This window comes from Ambystoma mexicanum, chromosome 10, assembly GCF_040938575.1.
Source record: "Ambystoma mexicanum isolate Mex_15411 chromosome 10, UKY_AmexF1_1, whole genome shotgun sequence".
NCBI lineage: Eukaryota > Metazoa > Chordata > Amphibia > Caudata > Ambystomatidae > Ambystoma > Ambystoma mexicanum.
Genome location: NC_090932.1, coordinates 243431756 through 243451989, shown reverse-complemented (window position 1 = coordinate 243451989; position 20234 = coordinate 243431756). Strand labels below are relative to the sequence as shown.

At 44.5% G+C, this 20234-nt stretch overlaps 1 protein-coding gene across 1 annotated transcript in view; it reads right to left on the bottom strand.

Moving 5' to 3' along the window:
• CLSTN2 (calsyntenin 2) overlaps window positions 1–20234 on the bottom strand; it is a 3665407-nt gene that overhangs the window by 1273649 nt on the left and 2371524 nt on the right. The gene's annotated exons all lie outside the window — the stretch shown is intronic.

Sequence of the window (20234 nt, the reverse complement as noted above, 5' to 3'; positions counted from 1 at the left end):
AAGGCACTAATTACCGTAATTAGCACCAAGGTCCCTTAGCGGGTTGGACTTTAACGCCTGCAAAAAGCAGGCGTTAAAGTGTGAATCGGGCGTTAAGGGTTTAACAGTGCTGCAGCCTTTTACGGCGCCGTTAACCCCTTAACGCCAGGGTTGTAATGAGACCCACTGTGTCTGTGGTGTGCAAGGCATGATGCATGACCCTCCGGTGATGTGTGTGCATGGGATCAGTGTGAGCCATGATGCATGTGAGTTTGAAGGCAGGATTTTGGTTAATAGAGGCCCTTATACATGGATACTGGTGTTGATTGCAGGCACCGTGCCTGTTCATGCATGTGTGTTGCGTGCATTCACCCATGTGTTGTGGAGGGACCGGATGGAAGTGACGTTAGACACTGCAACTCATCTTTTATTGCTTTATGTCTAGGGGAATGTTGTACTGTACCCTGATGCTTGTGTTCTATGTCTCCCTCTACGCAGCGTCAAGTGCAGAAGAGGGCGGAGACAGCGCTGTGGAGACAAGCGGAGGGGATGCCTCCACCGGGAGGCGACGCAAGGCCCAGCCACCCTCCCAGGACTTGCCATCATCCGGGAGCAAGGGAGCTGGTGCCGCGTCTGCCACTACGGCTGTGGCGAAAGGGCCAGGTGAGCCCCCACAGGGGCTTGCAATGGCGGAAGACGGTACAGAGACATCCATGTTGGTGGTCTCCACAGAGGAGGAGGAGCCCGCTACTGAGCCGCACATGGGGCCTGGTGGGGGTAGTACCACTGGTGCAAGTGATGCAGTCCAGGGCCGGGGTCAGGAGGCAGCACAGGTCACCACGGAGGGGCCTGTGCATGTTCCTGTCCTTGACCCTGTGACTGCACCACCCTGCACCAACAGGGATGCCCCGTCCTATGCCAGTCCACAGGTAGGGGAGAGTGCCATGTCATCTGCCTCTCCACTACCTGCGGACGAGGGGTCCCATGACCGTATGGGCTCTGTCCTGATTGGTGTCGCGTTGCGCACGTGTGACATTCGTGATGATGTGCGTCTGTCCTGGGCGGAGAACGCACGCCATCACGAACAGCAGCGTCACGACGTGGCAGTGTCGGGAGGGGCCCTGGTCGGTGGGTTCCTACATGTGTCGCGCACTCTGGTGGACCTCTCCTCCTCTGTGGAGACTATGCGCCAGTCGTTCTCCCTGCCGTCTTCTGGCCCAGATTCCACCAGGGCCCCCTGTGGACTTTGCCCGACCAACACAGCCAGCTTGGTGGAGCTAATATCCCTGCCACAGTCGGGAGTCGGCGGTCCAGCAGGGGTGGACACCACAACTGGAGACCAGCTGATGGAGGATGTGCAGGCACCATCGGACAGCGCACATGGACAGCAGCAGCAGCAGGAGCAGGCTGTAGGTGGGAGCAATGATGGCTCTGGGCCATCAACATCGGAGGGGCAGGCATCGGCCAGAGGGCAGGAGGACCCAGTGTTGCAGTGGTTGGGCTAGCAGATGGATGTGGAGCGGCTGCAGGCGGAAGAGGAGCAGCTCACCATGGTCAGGGCGGAGTTCTCCATGCGTCGGGCGTTGAGGCGGGCAGAGTGCCTCGAGGCAACTCATAGGGAGTTGGAACAGGCCATGAGTGCTTCCCTGCGAGACCTCAGTGCCAGGGCAGAGGCCCGCCTCCGGGACAGCACAGAGTGAGCCGCAGGACTTTCCCGCCGCCATTGTATATAGTTAGATAGTGTTAGGTTTCCTTTCTGTTTTTGTTTATTTTGGGGCGATTTGACAATGCACCACGTTTTTGTATATAGTTCTTTATTAGGTAGTCATTTTTGTAGGTTTCATTTCATTTGTTGGGCTCATGGACCCTGGATTGGTGATTTGTATATAGTTGAACAGTGGATTTATTATTTTCTTTTTTCATTTCACCATGGAGCAATGGATTTCACTTATTTTTTTCCCTTGGATTTGCTTTGTTGGACCGAGGCTTTGGACACATTTTCATTTGGATTTCTTTGAATTCTGATTTCATATTTTTGATTATTTTCTGGAAATGCTGCGTTTTATTTCTTCTTCACATTATTGTGTGTTTTCTTTTCATTACATTCATTTTGGGTTCAATACATTTTTGTTTCATACTTCGATGTGTGGTATTCTCTCATTGATGTCATGCATGTAATGATGTGGGTTTTCACTTTCACTTGGACCCATTGTGTGTGTGTGACGGACATGTGTTCATTTGCATACTTGCCATTCGGGTTGTATCATGTAATGGGCATTTCTATGTGGGTGGATGCAATACTTGGTTGGGTCTTTGGGCTGGGGTGGCGTGGGGTGTGATGTGGCTGGCCATTAGGCCCATGATTGAGGATCGTCATGATGTGGGGGCAAGGGGACATGTGTGGGACATGAGTGGGGGCCTGCTGGCAGGTGCCCCTGACTGCTGGGGGGTGGGTGTGCTGGGGGACATGTGTGGGACATGAGTGGGGGCCTGCTAGCAGGTTCCCCTAACTGCTGGGGGACATGTGTGGGACATGAATGGGGGCCTGGTGGCAGGTGCCCCTAACTGCTGGAGGGTGGGGCTGCTGGGGGACATGTGTGGGACATGGGTGGTGGCCTGCTGGCAGGTGCCCCTGACTGATGGGGGGTGGGGGTGCTGGGGGACATGTGTGGGACATGAGTGGGGGCCTGCTGCCAGGTGCCCCTGACTGCTGGGGGGTGGGGGTGCTGGGGGACATGAGTGGGACATGAGTGGGGGCCTGCTGACAGGTGCCCCTGACTGCTTGGGGCTGGGGGTGCTGGGGGACATGAGTGGGGGCCTGCCGGCAGGTGCCCCTGACTGCTGGGGGGTATGGGTGCTGGGGGACATGAGTGGGGGCCTGCTGGCAGGTGCCCCTGACTGCTGGGTGGTGGGGGTGCTGGGGGACATGAGTGGGGGCCTGCTGGCAGGTGCCCCTGACTGCTGGGGGGTGGGGGTGCTGGGGGACATGTGTGGGACATGAGTGGGGGCCTGCTGGCAGGTGCCCCTGACTGTTGGGGGGTGTGGGTGCTGTGGGACATGAGTGGGGGCCTGCTGGCAGGTGCCCCTGACTGCTGGGGGGTGGGGGTGCTGGGGGACATGAGTGGGGGCCTTCTGGCAGGTGCCCCTGACTGCGGGGGGTGGGGGTGCAGGGGGACATGAGTGGGGGCCTGCTGGCAGATGCCCCTGACTGCTGGGGGGTGGGGGTGCTGGGGGACATGAGTTGGTGATCAGTAGTACAAGTTGGCATTTGGCTTGGCTGGGGGGCATGTTCCCCTCTCCAATTGCATGTGAAACTTCCCGCGCACCCCAGTTATACACGTACCCCACTCGCACAGGGCCACTCGCGTGTGAAACTTCCCGTGCACCCCAGTTATAAACGTACCCCACTCGCACAGGGCCAATCGCGTGTGTAACTTCCCGCGAACCCCAGTAATCCACGTACCCCACGTACCCCACGGACCCCACTCGCACAGGGCCAATCGCGTGTGAAACTTCCCGCGCACCCCAGGAATACATGTACCCCACTCGCACAGGGCCAATCGCCTGTGAAACTTCCCGTGCACCCCCGATTTAGACGTACCCTGCTACGATTGCATGTGAAACCTCCCGTGCACTCCCGTTATACACGTACCCCACTCGCACAGGGCCTATCGTGTGTGAAACTTCCCGCGCACCCCAGTTATACACGTACCCCACTCGCACAGGGCCTATCGCGTGTGAAACTTCCCGTGCACCCCAGTTATACACGTACCCCACTCACACAGGGCCAATCGTGTCTGTAACTTCCCGCAAACCCCAGTAATCCACGTACCCCACTCGCACAGGGCCAATCGCGTGTGAAACTTCCCGCACACCCCAGGAATACACGTACCCCACTCGCACAGGGCCAATCGCATGTGCAACTTCCCGCGCACCCCCGATTTACACATACCCCGCTCCGATCGCGTGTGAAACCTCCCGTGCACCCCAGTAGTACACGTACCCCACTCGCACAGAGCCAATCGCGTGTGACACTTCCCGTGCACCCCCGATTTACACGTACCCTGCTCTGATCGCGTGTGAAACCTCCCGCACACCCCAGGAATACACGCACCCCACTCGCACAGGCCCTATCGCATGTGAAAGTTCCCGCGCACACCCGAATTACATGTACCCCACTCCTATCGCGTGTGAAACTTCCCGCCCACACCCAAAATACACGTACCACGCTCTGTTCGTGTGTGAAACTTCCTGCGAACACCAGTAATACACGTTCCCCGCTTGCTGTGGGCTGTGTGGCGACCCTGTATACTGGTATAGGGTTAGCGCAGCCCTTTGCGCTGGATTGGGGATTTTGATGGCTTTTCCTTGCGCGAGGGGCGTTCTTGGGGGCGTAACTGGCGCTGCTGCAGGGTCGCTGCACCACTGTGCGCCACGGCTGGTTTTGGTAGCTGAAATCCATGAATACGCTGTGCGTGGAAATGGATTTTAGCGCACGCGTCTGCGTGCGCCACTTGTGCGGTGAATTCTATGAATTACCCTCTTAATTGTTTTAAAAAGTGTTAAATACCTCTAATAGCCTGCAAAATCCCATTCTCATGTAAAAAGCAATGTGATTTACCAAATTCATCTGCAAATAAGCAAAGATAGTGAAATGCAGGATGAGATGGCCACCAGTGAAATCATGATGGCGCTGTACTGATTTGTATCTAATCTGAAGCATAATGTTGCCACTTGCGAGGCATTTATTTACAGGTCTAACCTCTCAATAAACACAGTGTACACATCTAAAATATTGTTTCTCAATTAAAATCATGTGTGTGTGTGTGTGTGTGTGTGTGTGTGTGTGTGTGTGTGTGTGTGTGTGTGTGTGTGTGTGTGTGTGTGTGTGTGGGTGTGTGTGTGGGTGTATATGTGTGTGTGTGTGTGTGTGTGTGTTGTGTGCATGTGTGTGGGCGCACACGTGCGAGTGTGTATAAAATACAAAAAAGAAACAATTAGCCTTCAGTTTGTGTCACATAGCAATCAGTTTCTGAATAGTGTCTTGCTTGCTAGCAGTGTTGTATTTTTGTTCTCAGTATTCAGGTTTGAAAGTAGTGTGAAATGTATTTTAATTCACCTGGATCCCTTTAGTACTCCTTGCTTGTGCAGCATTGAAGGGGAGGTGGATTCTGAGTTTGGAGGCATGCATGCCAGTAGTGGTGTGCAAGACCAAAGGACTTGAAGGAACAGGGCCCATCAGAGGATGTGACCTCCATGCTTGGGGGGCATCCAAGGCTAAGGTTCACTCCGTGTTGTAAGCATCAAAGTTGGGGGAAGCAAGCATGGCACACTGAGCCATACAGGGTTGAAGGATGATGAAGGTTTTATGAAGATCATGGGTGGTGAATAGACATTAATGGCTGGGAAGGGAATGGCTGGGAAGGGACCTATAGACGGGGACACTGCTAGGCTGCAGGAGAATCCAGGCTGGCACTCAGGTTGGTTGTGCTACAAACGTTCATTGCATCTGAGGTTGGAGTCATCCTTCTGTGGTGAGCCTGCTGGGTTTGGGGGTATCTTAGAATGTTGTCTATCTGATAATGAGGAGCATGAAGGGTTTGGTGTACCTGCAATTCAACACAGCATTGTAGTATTAGGGAATAGCTGTCACTCAATATTTAATGGAGTTCCTGGCCACAGGGCACATTAAGGTAGCAGCATTTCTGATTGAGGGACATCTGAAAAAAGAGGCATCTGTTAGGCATGGGTATGCAGGCCTGAGATAATCCGGGGTGAAAGAAATGCTAGGCTATATGTCTCCTTATATAATGTAGAATTCATGTCTGATCACATGATGGATTCCCTAGTCCAACTTGCAATTGTAAAGGGACATTCTCAAGCATAACCAGTCTGTTGTTAATACATCTGATGTGTTGGTGACAAAACATTTTAGGTGCACCACAATATTGATTTTTTGTCCAGACCCTACACAGAGCTAAGAATCCCCTGACATCTATTATCACAATCCTGGCACCACGGAAACAGAAAGACAATGAAGGGTGTTTTCAGATGACTAGCGAAGAAGAGAGACCTAGGGTAATGAGCCATCGGTGTGGGCCGCACACCCTAAAGGGGTTCATTTTCTTTTAGAAACAAGTAGAATTCAGTTTCTTTTATTTTCTATTCAAATCCTTGTGAATGTCAAGAAAGACGCTTATTCTCATTAATCTGGTTTCACTGATGTTTAATCTCAGTAAACGTACCATTCCTAGGTACTTGATTTTTTGCAAAGGGCAGCAATAGGCCTATGCATTTCAGACAAAGTCCTTCATCCGGCCCACATGCTCATGCTTTATACACAAAACCTTACAGCACGTCTGCGCGATAAAGTTGCTGCCTGACCATGTGTAGCTACGTCAGTAAAAGCCACTATTCTCTCATCCTGAGATCAGCACAGCATAAAGGGACAGTGCTATGGTTTTCAGCTGACTGTCTACATTGATGTAACTCGATAAGAAACAGTTATGTTTGGAGCATTTCTGATTATTAATTTTCTTACATTGAGAACTCATAACAAAGAGGTGTAAATGTAAAATTTGCTTTGGCAGCAATTGGCTGATAAGCCCTGCCATTGCTAACATATTATCAGCAACTTCGAGGGGGGACAGCTGCAACTGTCTGTGATCTGTGGGGCCCCCCAGGCAGCCCCAGGAGCAAATGAACTGAAAGGCCATATTAGGCCCAAATTGGCAGAAATACATTCTTGTCATGGGAAGGCTGGTCCCCTTTTGCAATGGCGCAGACGGGCTAAAAAACGGTGGTGTGGAAGGTTACCCAGAGCAATTGCCAGTGGTTTAGATTAATTCAAAACCTTCCACCCATCACTTTTGTGGTCAGTTTGTTTCTCCTTGTGAGAGAGGGTATGCCCAGACGTGGGTCCCTTGCTCGCTGCGCCACAGGGAACCAGGCTGCACCTCACTGAGGAGGTCCAACAAGGCCGAAACATGTCTGGGGTTGCTTGGTTTTCTGTGCAGAGGGGACCTGGCCTAGCAGTTCGGGCTGGGCTGCTACCTTTGGTGGCAGCAGCTGCTGACTGATTTGCACATGGCTGGTCCCCTTTTGCAATGGCGCAGACGGGCTAAAAAACTGTGGTGTGGAAGGTTACCCAGAGCAATTGCCAGTGGTTTAGATTAATTCAAAACCTTCCACCCATCACTTTTGTGGTCAGTTTGTTTCTCCTTGTGAGAGAGGGTATGCCCAGACGTGGGTCCCTTGCTCGCTGCGCCACAGGGAACCAGGCTGCACCTCACTGAGGAGGTCCAACAAGGCCGAAACATGTCTGGGGTTGCTTAGGTTTCTGTGCAGAGGGGACCTGGCCTAGCAGTTCGGGCTGGGCTGCTACCTTTGGTGGCGGCAGCTGCTGACTGATTTGCACATGGCTGGTCCCCTTTTGCAATGGCGCAGACGGGCTAAAAAACGGTGGTGTGGAAGGTTACCCAGAGCAATTGCCAGTGGTTTAGATTAATTCAAAACCTTCCACCCATCACTTTTGTGGTCATGGGAAGGCACACTAGCAGACAGAAATGCCAGCCTCAAAACAACAAACAATGCTAAACTGTCAAGTGAATTAAAATGTATGAACTTCTGCAGTTGAAGTAAGGAATATGTAAAAATGAAAGCATTCTGCAGAAGGAAATTATAAAGGCACATTGTGAGCTGACAGAAAAAAAAAGGCAGTATTTCATTTTCAGCTGCCACATTAAAAAGGCTGTTTCAAATAAAGAGAAATCCAAATTGGACTTTGAATGTGATTGATTAAGCCAAGAAAAAATAAAGGCTTACTCTACATGGAAAGCATGACATTTGCAAACAGAAAAGCAATGCCTAAAAGTGTTTGAATTTTGAAGTTTCAAATGAATAAGTGGAGAAAAATGTTCACTTGCCAAAATAGAGATATCACGAGGAGAAAAATAAACAGTGATGATGAGTTGCAATTTATTAAAAACAAATAGAAGGCCTCATGTGTGGCATAGATGTAACATGCAAAAGACAGGTTTTTGTGTATGAAGAACAGCTCTGTGTGTAGCCCAGAATTACATTTCTGATAAGATTTGAAGGGCCAGGCAAAGTGCCCTTCTCCATTACATGTTCCACTTTAATATCTATTGAAAGATCATTTCTTTGAAGTTTCAGGGCCATGGAGGAGATCTGCATTCATGCATGACAAAGCCATTTATTGGTGTGCTGGGTCAATAGAAATGTCACTCTTCATGGGCTGAACTTTGTAAAATCCCCAAAAATCAAGAAATTGTGTGGACTATCCCTAGATTGGGGATGGCCTGCAATCAAGATTGTCACTTGATGGCAGAGACCTATCTGGCCAGAGAGATAAGATCATTTCAGCATCCATTAGCGCGTCCTTTGACTTCACAAGAATGATTAAGTATTTTAAACTAGGCTTAAATCAGCAATTGAGTGGCTGACTGGACCAGATGCCGAGCAAGAACAGAAACTTAAACTGTGAAATGGAATGTAAATATATGGCCACAGGTTTATATTACGAATGATGTTTGGCCCATTAACTTTGGAATTGTGATACTTAGAGAAATTGTACATGTATCATTTTAAAGCATATTTCAAGCCTGTTTTGATGATTCAATCCTTATCCACATTTGATTTTAGGAACCCTTCTACAATCTAAAATGTGTTTCTAGCCCCTCATAGTCTGTCTCAAGACACAACGCTGGTGAGGTAGTCGCTTGGTGACTCATGTAACTGTCTATAAAGTTTGGTGATAACTTTTATTATTTGTCATAAAGTGTGAAAAACCACTAGTCAAAACTGCAACCTCCTGCCAAAGCAGGGGTAATTTTAATGAGTACGCCTTGATGAGAGGAACTCAAAAATATAATGTGTGTTATGTTTATTAGTAAAATGCAAGTATCTGTCATGTAGTGACTTTTAAGGGCAACAATTTAAAAGTGTACAATGTAGACTCCAGTGGGTGGGTTCATCCTTCCCATCAATTCAGCTTCATCACTCTGGGGCCTATACACAGAGAGGGGCTGGACCTTGGGGAGGAATGAACTGAAGGGGTCCAATGAAAATTCAAGGCAAATAAGTTAATACCTCCTGATTTATTTTAATATTTCAGAGGTGTGGCTTAGAGGGTAAAATGTCCTTGCACAATGTGAAAAAGGAGAACTGCAACAAAATCATATGGGTGCTTTCTGAAAGAAGGTGGAACAATTTAACCTTGCCAGAACAGTTGCCTAAAGATCATCTTGGTGCAAATATTGAAAGCTAATTGGAGATGTAACTGTACATGGGTGACAGCAAGTGGGAACAAATATAGAGACCGGGATTCTACAAAGGGAAGTAGACCAAAGGGACAAATGCTCACGGCTATCAATGACTGAGATCCCTGACCAGATCCTTTTGCTTCCCCGAGAGAGTGTCCTGAAACACAGATGTCTTTCCTGCACACGAAAACAGATATTTCCAATATAAGTTGTTGTCCAACAAAACCAAGTGTGGGGATTTGTTAGATTTAATACCTTCCCTTTAGTTCATGGGTGAGGATATGAAAGTAGAACTTTAGAATATTTGATAACTAAGTGAATTAATTCCCCTATGGCCAAATACCATGGGGTGATTTTGTTAACATTCAAAATTAACACATGTTTGTCCTAGTGTACTCTTAACACTATAGTCTGTTAATGTTATTGGGTACACCTATGTTTTCTTATGAACCCCAGACTTCCCTAAAAAAGGGGTGTCCTTGTCTAAAAACAAAATTCCTAGCTGTAACCATTCTTCAGACCTGGCCTTTAAACAGAGGGGTTCTGAATGTAGCTGAAGTGTGGGGTTTGGTGCTAGGTGGAGAAGTGCTTTTCTAAATAAAACCAAGTGTAATTTCTAATTGAAAGATGCACACTCTCTTCTGGGAGTGGGAAAGGGATCCTAATAGAAGAGAGATGTTAGTATTGCTTCAAGGTGACAAAGGAAGAAGGGTTCTATCAATCCAAAGTATTATAGAAAAAGTCTATTGTGATTTCAAAACTGCTAGCATGTTCAGGTGTGCAGGAAAATTATACATACAAAGAACTGCATGTGTGAACTTGTTTTTGAAAACAGAACAATTTTACATTTGATTTCTATCTAAACTTTATCAACATATGCTAATTCTCAGGATCTTGTAATGTTCTAAGATATTGTTTAATTTTTTTATTTATTTTTTTATTTTATTTTGGTTGGTCAAAAATAATTTAACCTTTCAAAACAAAAACTTTTCTAGAAAATTGATTCATTAAAATACATAGTTTTCATTTTCAATCACCATGATCTGCATTCCCATCACAAATTTTCAAAATACTTGAATGCACAACAATTTCAATTGTTTACAAATAAAGGAATAATGAGGTAAAAACATTCTAAAATATGCTCATCAATAGTTACATTCACAATGGTAGTAATTAATCAGTTCATAATTCAAAAGCCACACACCGTAGAATTCAGTTTTAGCCGAGTTTGCATTACTATAACACGATGTTTCGGCATTAAGAAATAATTATAGATTCAGCTGGGTGCAGTATTGATTTTAAAAACTGCATAGTAGCTATTCTTATTGAGATTTTAGATGTAGCAAACAATTCATGCCATAACTCATCGGCAGAACGAGATAAATAATGTGATTGAGTGAGTTTATGGATAATCATTCCTCTTTGTGTTTTTAGACCAGCACATACAATCAGTAAGTGTTTAAGAGTCTCTTCCATCTCAACAAGTTTACAAAATCGGCAATGTGCAACTTCTGCTTTAATTAGACCTCTTCTCAACAGTATTTGATTTGTTGGCCACAAATTTAACCGAAACCTTAAGATCTGATTTCTCAATATGGCTGAGGGGCATTTCAATAAATAGTCAGCCGCCTGTCGGAATTTCTTATGACCGAATAGTGCTCTATCAAAGTCTTTTAATGCTAAACATTTTTGTTGTGTACATTGCCAGTCAAATATATACAATTTCAATTTTGCCCTGTTTGGAGTCTGCAATAACAGTTCCAGTGATATATTTGCTTCACTCAAATTATCGAACACAGTAGTTCTCCAATTCCTTGGAAATGGATGTTGAGAGCGTAACAAATAGTCTGCCAGTACTGCTAGCACACTGTTCGTAGTTAGTCCCAAAAGACATTTCCGTAAAAGATTGAATCTTTTCCAGGCTGCTTGAATATGCATCGAGAGAGTGCCCAATTCAAACCGCAGAAGAGCATTTGGTGTCGAGCTCGGTAGATTAAGGGTTTTTTCCCAAAATTGAGCTTCAATTCTGTCCCAATATTCTCGTTTTTGGGGTGTCCAAGTTTCAGCCCCATAAGTCATAATGGGAATTACCTTTTGTAGGTAAAATGTAAGAACATGAGAACAAGAGAATTTACCAAATTTAGCTAAATGTATTTTGGCCTGCGAGATTAAAGATAATAGTTTTCTACTCAAACTGCTTTGTTCTGGTTTGTTTGCACTGGAGTTGCTGAACATTACACCAAGATATTTATATTCATCAACTATCGTTAGTTTTTGTTTAAACAAAACCCAATCATTGTGTTTCCGAAGTTTCAGATGATTATTTCTTAGTTCCATAACTTGGGTTTTTTCCAAATTAACTGTGAGATTATTCTTAACAACAAAGCATTCTAGCTGATTAAGAAGTAACTGAAGTCCACTCTCTGTTTGTGAAATGAGGACCAAATCATCCGCATAAAGAAGCCATGCGATGATTTGCTTGCCGAGTTTAGGTGCATCATTAATTACCTGAAAAAAATCTACGCCTAGGTCAAAGATGAACATATTAAACAGGGTTGAAGCAAGAATGCAGCCTTGCTTTAGGCCGCGTTTAGTATGAATGGTTTTAGATAACAACCCGTCTAGGTTCAATTTGACTTGCATTGTTGTATCAGAGTGTAATAGTTTTATTAATGAAATAAGTGATGTCGGGCAACCAAAATTCGACATTTTATCAAATAATAATTGTCGATCAACTGAATCAAAGGCGACTCGAAAGTCGACAAATGCCAAGTAGAGAGATTGTTGTTTCATTGCATATGCTGCTTTAATAGCATTGAGTGTAGTTATATTGATAGCAGTACCTAACCCCGCTACAAAGCCCGTCTGAAAAGGGTCACGTCTGTTTTCATTATGTAACCAAATATTGAGGACCCGCAAAATAATTCTGGAGAAGATTTTCCCAGGTGCGTCTAGCAATGCTATTGGGCGATAGCTTGCTGGGCTTGTGCGATCCCCCTGTTTGTAAATAGGGACTATCACAGCTTTGCACCAAGATGGAGGAATGCTTTGTTTCACCTGGATAGAAAGAAAAACAGCGTGTAAAACTTTAGCCCATAGAGTCGGATTCTGTTTTAGAGTGTAATTCGACAGACTGTCAGGGCCTGGGGCTCTAGATGAACTTGCCTTATTAATATAGAATAGTATGTCGTCCATATCAAACTTTAAAAAGAATGGGGAACCATCAAATCTCGGTAGCTCTTGTTTGCTGTTATTTGATGGTAAATCATACATGTTCGTGAAATATTCAACCCAGCATTTCTCCGATACACCATTAGTTTGAGATGAGAGTTGTGAACATGTTGTGCCAGAGTTAATTAATTTCCAGATCTGAGAAGTATTTTTTATCTGAGCTACTCGAAGCCACTGTTCACCATCTTTTTGATACATGCTTGCTTTATGCGCTCTTATCCAATTTTTATAGTCAGTTTTTATTCTACGTAGAGCTGAATCGCGATATTTCTGCGTAAAAGCAAGGATTGTCTTTTCTGTTTGCGAAATAAAGATTTTCTATCTCTAATTGACTGATCAAATACATGGGTAGGACGAGTATTATTATTCGTTTTATGCGCAATTGTGCTAGAGGAGGCAAAGAGATGCATTTTATCATAATATTCTAATGGAATAAATGCTTTCTCTGATAGGAGGTGATAATCATTAATCAAATCTTCGCCCAACGCTTCTAAGTCAGGATTCGTCCAATATAGCCTATTCAGCTGTGTGTTGATCTTCAAATGTTTTAGTTGCTGTTGACGGTCCTGCAAATTACTCTGAGTATGGACAGAGAATTCAATCGTCAGCATCATATGATCACTATCCAAGGAGGGTAAGACAAGAAACTTGGATATCTGACTGAATAGTACTCTGTCTACATAGACATAATCGATAATTGCTTTGTGTTGTCCACTTGACCAAGTGTAAGAAGGTGGAATGTCAGTTTTAAATGCACCGTTCAACATTAACAAATCCCAAGTTTCTACAAAAGAAAGCCACTGAGAGGCCCGTTCCGAATTCCCTTTTTTAGACATCATAAGGAGATGAATATTCAGATCTCCAGCCAGAATAATATGCATGATGTTAGGAGTAGCAGCAATGCTTTCCATGATGGCATTGAGATCCTTTAGAAAAATAGACGTTAGAATAGCTATAGGATTCCAATATAGATTAATGATTGCGATTTTTATGTCCTGAATTAGAATTACAGACCATTGCATGTAGGAATTCGGAGAGGGGCAATCAGCTACATTGGTTACAGTTGAAATATCAGAAATTATTGTTAGACCAGACATTGGTCTACCTTTCAGGCCTTTGATCACAGGAACCAGATGAATATGATGATTATCCCATGATGGAGAAATCTTAAACCAAGTCTCTTGCAGAAGCACTATATCAAAATTTGTTAATATACATTTTGGGTTGTTCAATAAGTGCTTATGCCCTCTGGTGTTCCAACTCAAAATTCTAATTTTGTGTATAAGAGGGCATGACTCATCAAATACTAGTTATGCATTTCTGCAACAACAGCAACTATTCGATTGGATTACAGAAGATGTGCTTTCTTTTGGCAGAGTTGCAGGAGTTGATCCCGCAGCTCTTATTCTTTCTGTAAATTGCAAGTCTTCAATCGGATGATTTTCACCATTAGTAGGGATTAATTTGAATCCTAATTCAAAGAGCACCAACCTCGCAGACCATATGATGTTAAAAATGGCCCGAGATCTAATCCACAAACATGAGACAGTTAAATCATTTTCATCAGGGAATTCAATCCTATCAATATCTCCTGAGGCAAGACTCTCCAACATTGGGATATCAGAGAATATTTCCATAATACTCCCTCTGTTCATAGTGTATTTCGGGAAGGAACCACCTCGACAACTGAGAAATATCGAATATAAATGAGGAGATTTTTTATTTCCACTACCCGAAGTCATTGAGACCATTTTCTTTGTGCGTGGGGTTTCTTGTATAGAGTTTGTTTTCTCAATTGCTGCTGGGAGCTGAAATGAAACATTTCTGACGTTAGCTTTCTGATCTGCAGTTAATGAGGGATCAGAATTATAATCACAGGCAGACAATTTCATGGCAGATTTAAGTGTCTTTTGTTCTATGGTTAGGGCCACTAAGCAGTCCCTAATCGAAGATAAAATATCAGTTTGCACATTTGCCTGTAATGCCGGTACTGTTGAAATGTCAGAAGGATTCTTTGTACCTATACCAACTGCACCATCTCGGAGTGGCAAGGCAAGTGAACAACCAGCAGTTTCAGAGCACTGTGTTGGACTTTTATTCAGGACAAGATTGGATTTCATCAACGGATGTGACAAAACCGGACTTGGTCGGTGTTGACACATATAATCATCCACAACTTTCCTAAGTTCCGCACAAGTGAGTAAAGATCCTTGGCGATCAGAGTTGTTTTCTATGTCAGGCTTATTTGGTTCTATTAAATGCCCCTCAGCAGGTAAGTCTGCACACTCATTATCACATCCTTCCACCACCTTAACCAATTTGTCTAATGGAGAGTGATTTAGATCTACCTGGGAGTCCCTCCTTTTGTCGTTGATAGATCTTTTTTTCTCCTGTGCCAAATTAGTGTATTTTTTAGTTATAGCATTAGAGGCCAATTTTAGACCACTCGCTGATTTGGAGAGAGACTTAATAAACTGTTTAGTCTGACCATTTGATGATACCTTTTTAGATTTTTGATTTTTTGTTTTCTTCACATTTATAATAGGTTCAGATTTTTGTTTCTTAAAATTTCTGTCAAAAATCATATAGGCTTCTTTATTTACTTGTGCGCTTTCACCAATGGGAAGTATCTTAGCAGAAGATGGTATGCATGATTCATCAAAAGATGTTACTATCGGAAGTACTTTAGGAGAGAGCGGCAAAGGTAATTCTTCGATGGATTTCGTAAGCCGCGAGGGCACAGCAGCCGGAACCCTCGGTGGGATCTCTCGAATGATGCCTTCTACAAAAGGGACAGCAGTTTTTAAAGTTGGTGCAAGTTTATCAGTTAAGCATTGACTGTTTTGAGAACCATATTGATCTGTGACCCTTTTGAGTGAAGATATAAGCTCAGGTATTTGATTAAATGCTAACAAAGCAGCTTTTTCCTCAAACATCTGCCTCTGAGCCAAGGAGTCAGCAATCGATTTTTGCCAAATAGCATTGTTTTTAAAATTGTCCAGAATCGAGTTTACTTTGGTATCAAGAACTTCAAATAGTTTTGCAAGAGATGTTATGGCAATATTCATCATTTCTAACGTTATTATTGGAGATTTTTTCAAGAGCGACTCTCTGGTCATAGCAGAGTTAGCTCGATCCGGCCTTCTTGGGGTCGGAGGTATAAATGAAATAGAAGTTTCAATTTCAGAAGTACTGGAATAAGGCAGGAAATTTGGAAAGATCAAGACTATCATCCTTGGCCGAGAAGCATGAGTGCGACGAATAAAGATCAATTACAGCATCATCCACTTCATTGATGATACTTTTTGATTTATCCAATATGTTTGGGGCATTGCCTGTGCGGGCATTTTGCAATATCATGGTGTCTGATAGGGAAATATTGCATGGTTGCTCACAACCTTTATTACTGACATTAGAGTCTAATGCTGTGGGGGAGCTCATTAAAGGTTGTTTATTAGCTAAGCATTCTTGATTAACAAGTAAAGGTTGAGCCTCTACGTTTGAGACACTTAAATTGGCTAATTCAGGCATTTTCGCCATCAAACGACTCACATGCAATGCTCTGAATCCAAAGTCTCAGATATCACCAGCCAGAGTATTGGAGCGGGTACGTTTCTTCCCAGCTCGTTTATCCGACTGAGGTCCTTTTGTAGTAGGGCGAGCTGATTTCGGAGTTAGGAGAGGGCTAACTTTATGCGACGAGTCACATAACGCACGTAGTCGTGATAGACATGGCATGTCCGTGCGTAAGTTATAGATCTTTCCCCTTTTATCAGTCATGATCAAAAATGAATGAGTAATAAATTATAATGTAAACGTTTGTGCTATTGTTTGTGTGCTGTTCACTAATTCAAGCACAACTTAATAATTAGAAGGAAACCAGAGATATTTAACACATTAAAACACTTCAAATAGAAAATAAATAAAGGCGTGCAAAGAATAACATAGCATAAGAAATTCTGCAATTTAAAAAAAAAGAAAGAGAAAATAATTTGTAATAACCCTCCCCATGCGCCCCAACGCCGCAGCGAAGCGGCAAAGCGGGACTTTCAGGGGCTTCCACGGGTGCGCGCGCGCACTGCGCGCGCGAGCAGAGTTAAATAGGCACGGCCACTAAAGTTGCTTGCAATGCCTAAACAAAAGGAAACAAAGATGTAAGTATCTTTTTACATCAGTATCAACAGTCTCTATGCTTCTCAGAGTCTTTTGTTCACCTTATGGAGGCTGTAGTTAGGAAAAGACGAGAATATCCAATAAGTCCAACAGGATCCAAAGAGCGTACCGCGGCAAAGCGGGACTTTCAGGGGCTTCCACGGGTGCCCCGTTTAATTGTTTAATTTTGACAGAAAGTGGTTTGTGGGACTTAAGGTTTTTACTGTTTATTAGTCCTGTGTTCCATATACATGAGACCCAAACATGAAATCCCCAAAAGAAGTGGATTTTTGTATTGTGGCTTTCATTACCTGTTCCAAGGGCTGGAATGGGGGATAATGGTCCGTCAGCCCAAGTTGTTGGCCCGAGCAAGGCAAGGGCGGATAACGATGGCTCCGGGCCATTATCCTCCGTTCCTTTTTCTTGAACGGGGGATGAAGGCCATTAGCACCCCAGGTTTCCAAAGCGGTAACCTGGGATGCTAACAAAAAAAGGATTGCCCTTCCTGAAACAGGAGGTGTGCGGCGTCCTGCTGTAGGAAGGAAAATCCTTTTCCAAGATGGCCACCATGAAAAGGGAAGGCGGGCTCCATATGGATCCCCTCTTCCCTTTCCATGGCAGTCTGCGGGAGGTGAAGGAAAGGAGCAGATGCGGCGGCACCTGCCACTGCAGAAATAAGGTAAGTAGGGGCATTGGGTAAGGAAAGCAAAAATAGGACAGAGGGTTGGGGGAATATGGCGGCAGAGGGAGCCAGCCGTCAGGCAGCTTGGAACGCAAGCCATCTGATTGGCTGGCTCCCCCCACCCAGGTGCTAATGAAGCTTTATTTTTGTGCCACAGAGAAGGTGGTGTTTGTAAATAATTTGGTGCAAATATTAATCACTTGTTGGGTGCTAGACCTTAAATATGGCAGTAGCAGTATTAGCACTGCATATAAGGGGCCGCCCAATCACAAGTCTGGCAGCATTTACACCCAGCTATAAACTGAGGGTAAATGCACCAATTTAATGCTTGGCTCATTGGTGGCACAGGGGGAGATATTTACATGGCTTATAGGAGACATAGACAGAGCTAGTCCGATCAAAATAAATGAAACCTTGTGGGGTGATTTAACCATCGAGGGTCGAACTCCCCATGTTTAGGGTAGTCTCTAAATTGTTACACAACCACGTGGGTGTTGGGGGTGGGTGTTAGGGGCCAATGCATAGCCATTGCATAGCCAAAGGCAATTCCTGTTTGGACCTGTTCGGACCATGAGGACCCAGGGCCCGACCCCCTGCTCAGACTGCAGGTAAGCATGCACCAACATGTGTTTACTCCCTCTGTCCCCATAGGCCATCCCTCGCCCCCTCTGGCCCCCCTGAGATGTTCCCTTGTGCCCCATTCCCTTCTCGCATAGAGGTGTTGCCTGTTTTGCTTGATTGTTCTACCCTGCTCCCGCCTCCAGCCTACTTCTGCAGGAGTCTGTCCTGATACATTCTGGTTTCACCATCACCGTCTTGTGGCCAATGCTGGATTTGACTTTTATGGGCTTCATTGATTCACGGTGCATCACCCTTTCCCAACTCCCATGCTGGACTTCCTTTGCATCCTGTGCTCATGGTGGCCCTGAATCATGCTGTTCCCATCTTCATCTTGTATCCTGGCTTGCAACATTATGTGTTACTACTAACTTCTGAAATTGTATTTGCTCTCCCCTCTTGCTTCTCCACTCTTTTTGACGGCTTACTCTCTGTACTGTCCTCCTCTACCTTTCTCCCTTTTCCTATCTCCTCCCCTCCTCCCCTTACTTTCTTCTATGCACTTACTCTATCAGAATTGTCCCTGGACCTACTATGATAGCAACCTCGTCTGTCTCCTCCCCCCTCCCCTTACTTGTTTCCTTCCCATCCCCTCCAGCACTATCTGAAATTTCATCAGGCCTAGTATGATAGTCGCTTGTTTTGTTCCTCCCCTCCCTTTTTGCACTCCTCACCTTCACCTTTTGTTTTCCTCCAGCTCTACCAGAAATGTCATCAGGCCTAGTACGGTAGTCGCCTGTCTGTTTCCATTTCCTTCCTATCTGTGTCTTAGCACTTGCCCTATCTAAAAATGTCATCAGGCTGAGTACGATAGTCGCTTGTTTTGTTCCTCCCCTCCCTTTCTGCACCCCTCTCCCTAAGCTTTTGTTTTTCTCTGGCTCTACCAGAAATGTCGTCAGGCCTAGTACGGTAGTCACCTGTCTGTCTCCATTTCCTTCCCACTCTCCCACTCCCTTTCTTATCTATGTCTTAGCTCTTGCACTATCTGAAATGTCGTCAGGCCGAGTAGGATAGTTAGTTTCACATCCTTAATTTTCATGGCCTGTAAGGATGTCATTGTATTTTCCCTTTTACCCTCCCTTGCCTTGAAGCGCTTTAAAACACGTTGTGTGTAGGTGCTATATAAATAAAGTATCATAACATATCATATCATTATCATTATCATGTATCGGAATCACATCTGATATTCCTGGTGAACACAACAAATCCTCCTCCATCGAAAATCCCATTTGTGAACCATTAGACCTGCATACAGTGGCTGTGATTGCAGAAAATCATCAGTTACTGATGTTCTCAGTAGGTATAGATTGGTAGCTAGCACATGGGGATCATGATTTGCCTACTTTAAGCCAATCAGCATGCTAGGAGAGCAGCCAACAGCTACTGAACATTCTGGATTCAAAATCAGACAGGGAAACAAAAATGAAATTTGCAGGCAAAAAATGTTAACATTAACAAGACAATACTTCTGTGGGGAATGTTTCTCCATTGGAGCATTCAATTTAACGCTCCAAAGAGAAAGAAAAAACATGTGACTATCAAGTTAATATGAGAAAAATGCTAATTTCATGCAGGCGACTACCAATGTCAGTACTTACTTGAAGTGTGATTCCGTGCATGCGATTTTCAAAATTTGCAAAGCGGAGTTCAAAGGTGATAAGTAAAACCACTTTTACTCTTCACTTTTACTCTCTTAAACAAAACAAAACGCATGCTTTGCAGACGGAGTTTAATAGTGAAATCCTATGGAATCAGAAAGCTTTGTATAGGAATCCCAGTTTTATTGCAGCATGAAAGTCGCGTGCTGGCATAAAACAGAGAGGTTTTACAAGCGGAATGGGCATTATGAGGTCGGCAAGTATTTCCCTTCCTGTCTCCTACTCCGCCAGCAAAACCCTAATGAAATCTCACTAGCGGTATATGAACTCATAAATGGCTTCACGTCTTGTTGTTACGCCTCACTTTGCTGCACCACAAGGTTTAGAATGACCCCCTATGTGTACACTTCATTATAGATGAAGTGTTTATGTTTACATTACAGCTAATGTATGCTTGTGTTAAACCCGGTCAAGCTTGTTTTCATTTATAACTCTTACCTTGTGACTATAACCATGTTATTTAAATACTAGAACATAAAGTCACATTTAATCTACTAACTCTATTGTCTATTTCTAGTCACTTTACTCACTATTAAAGGTGTTTTACTTTACTGCTAAAACCACAACAACATGTGCTCATATCCTTATGATAATGACCCTTCCATCAGTCTACAACCCTATAATATTGCA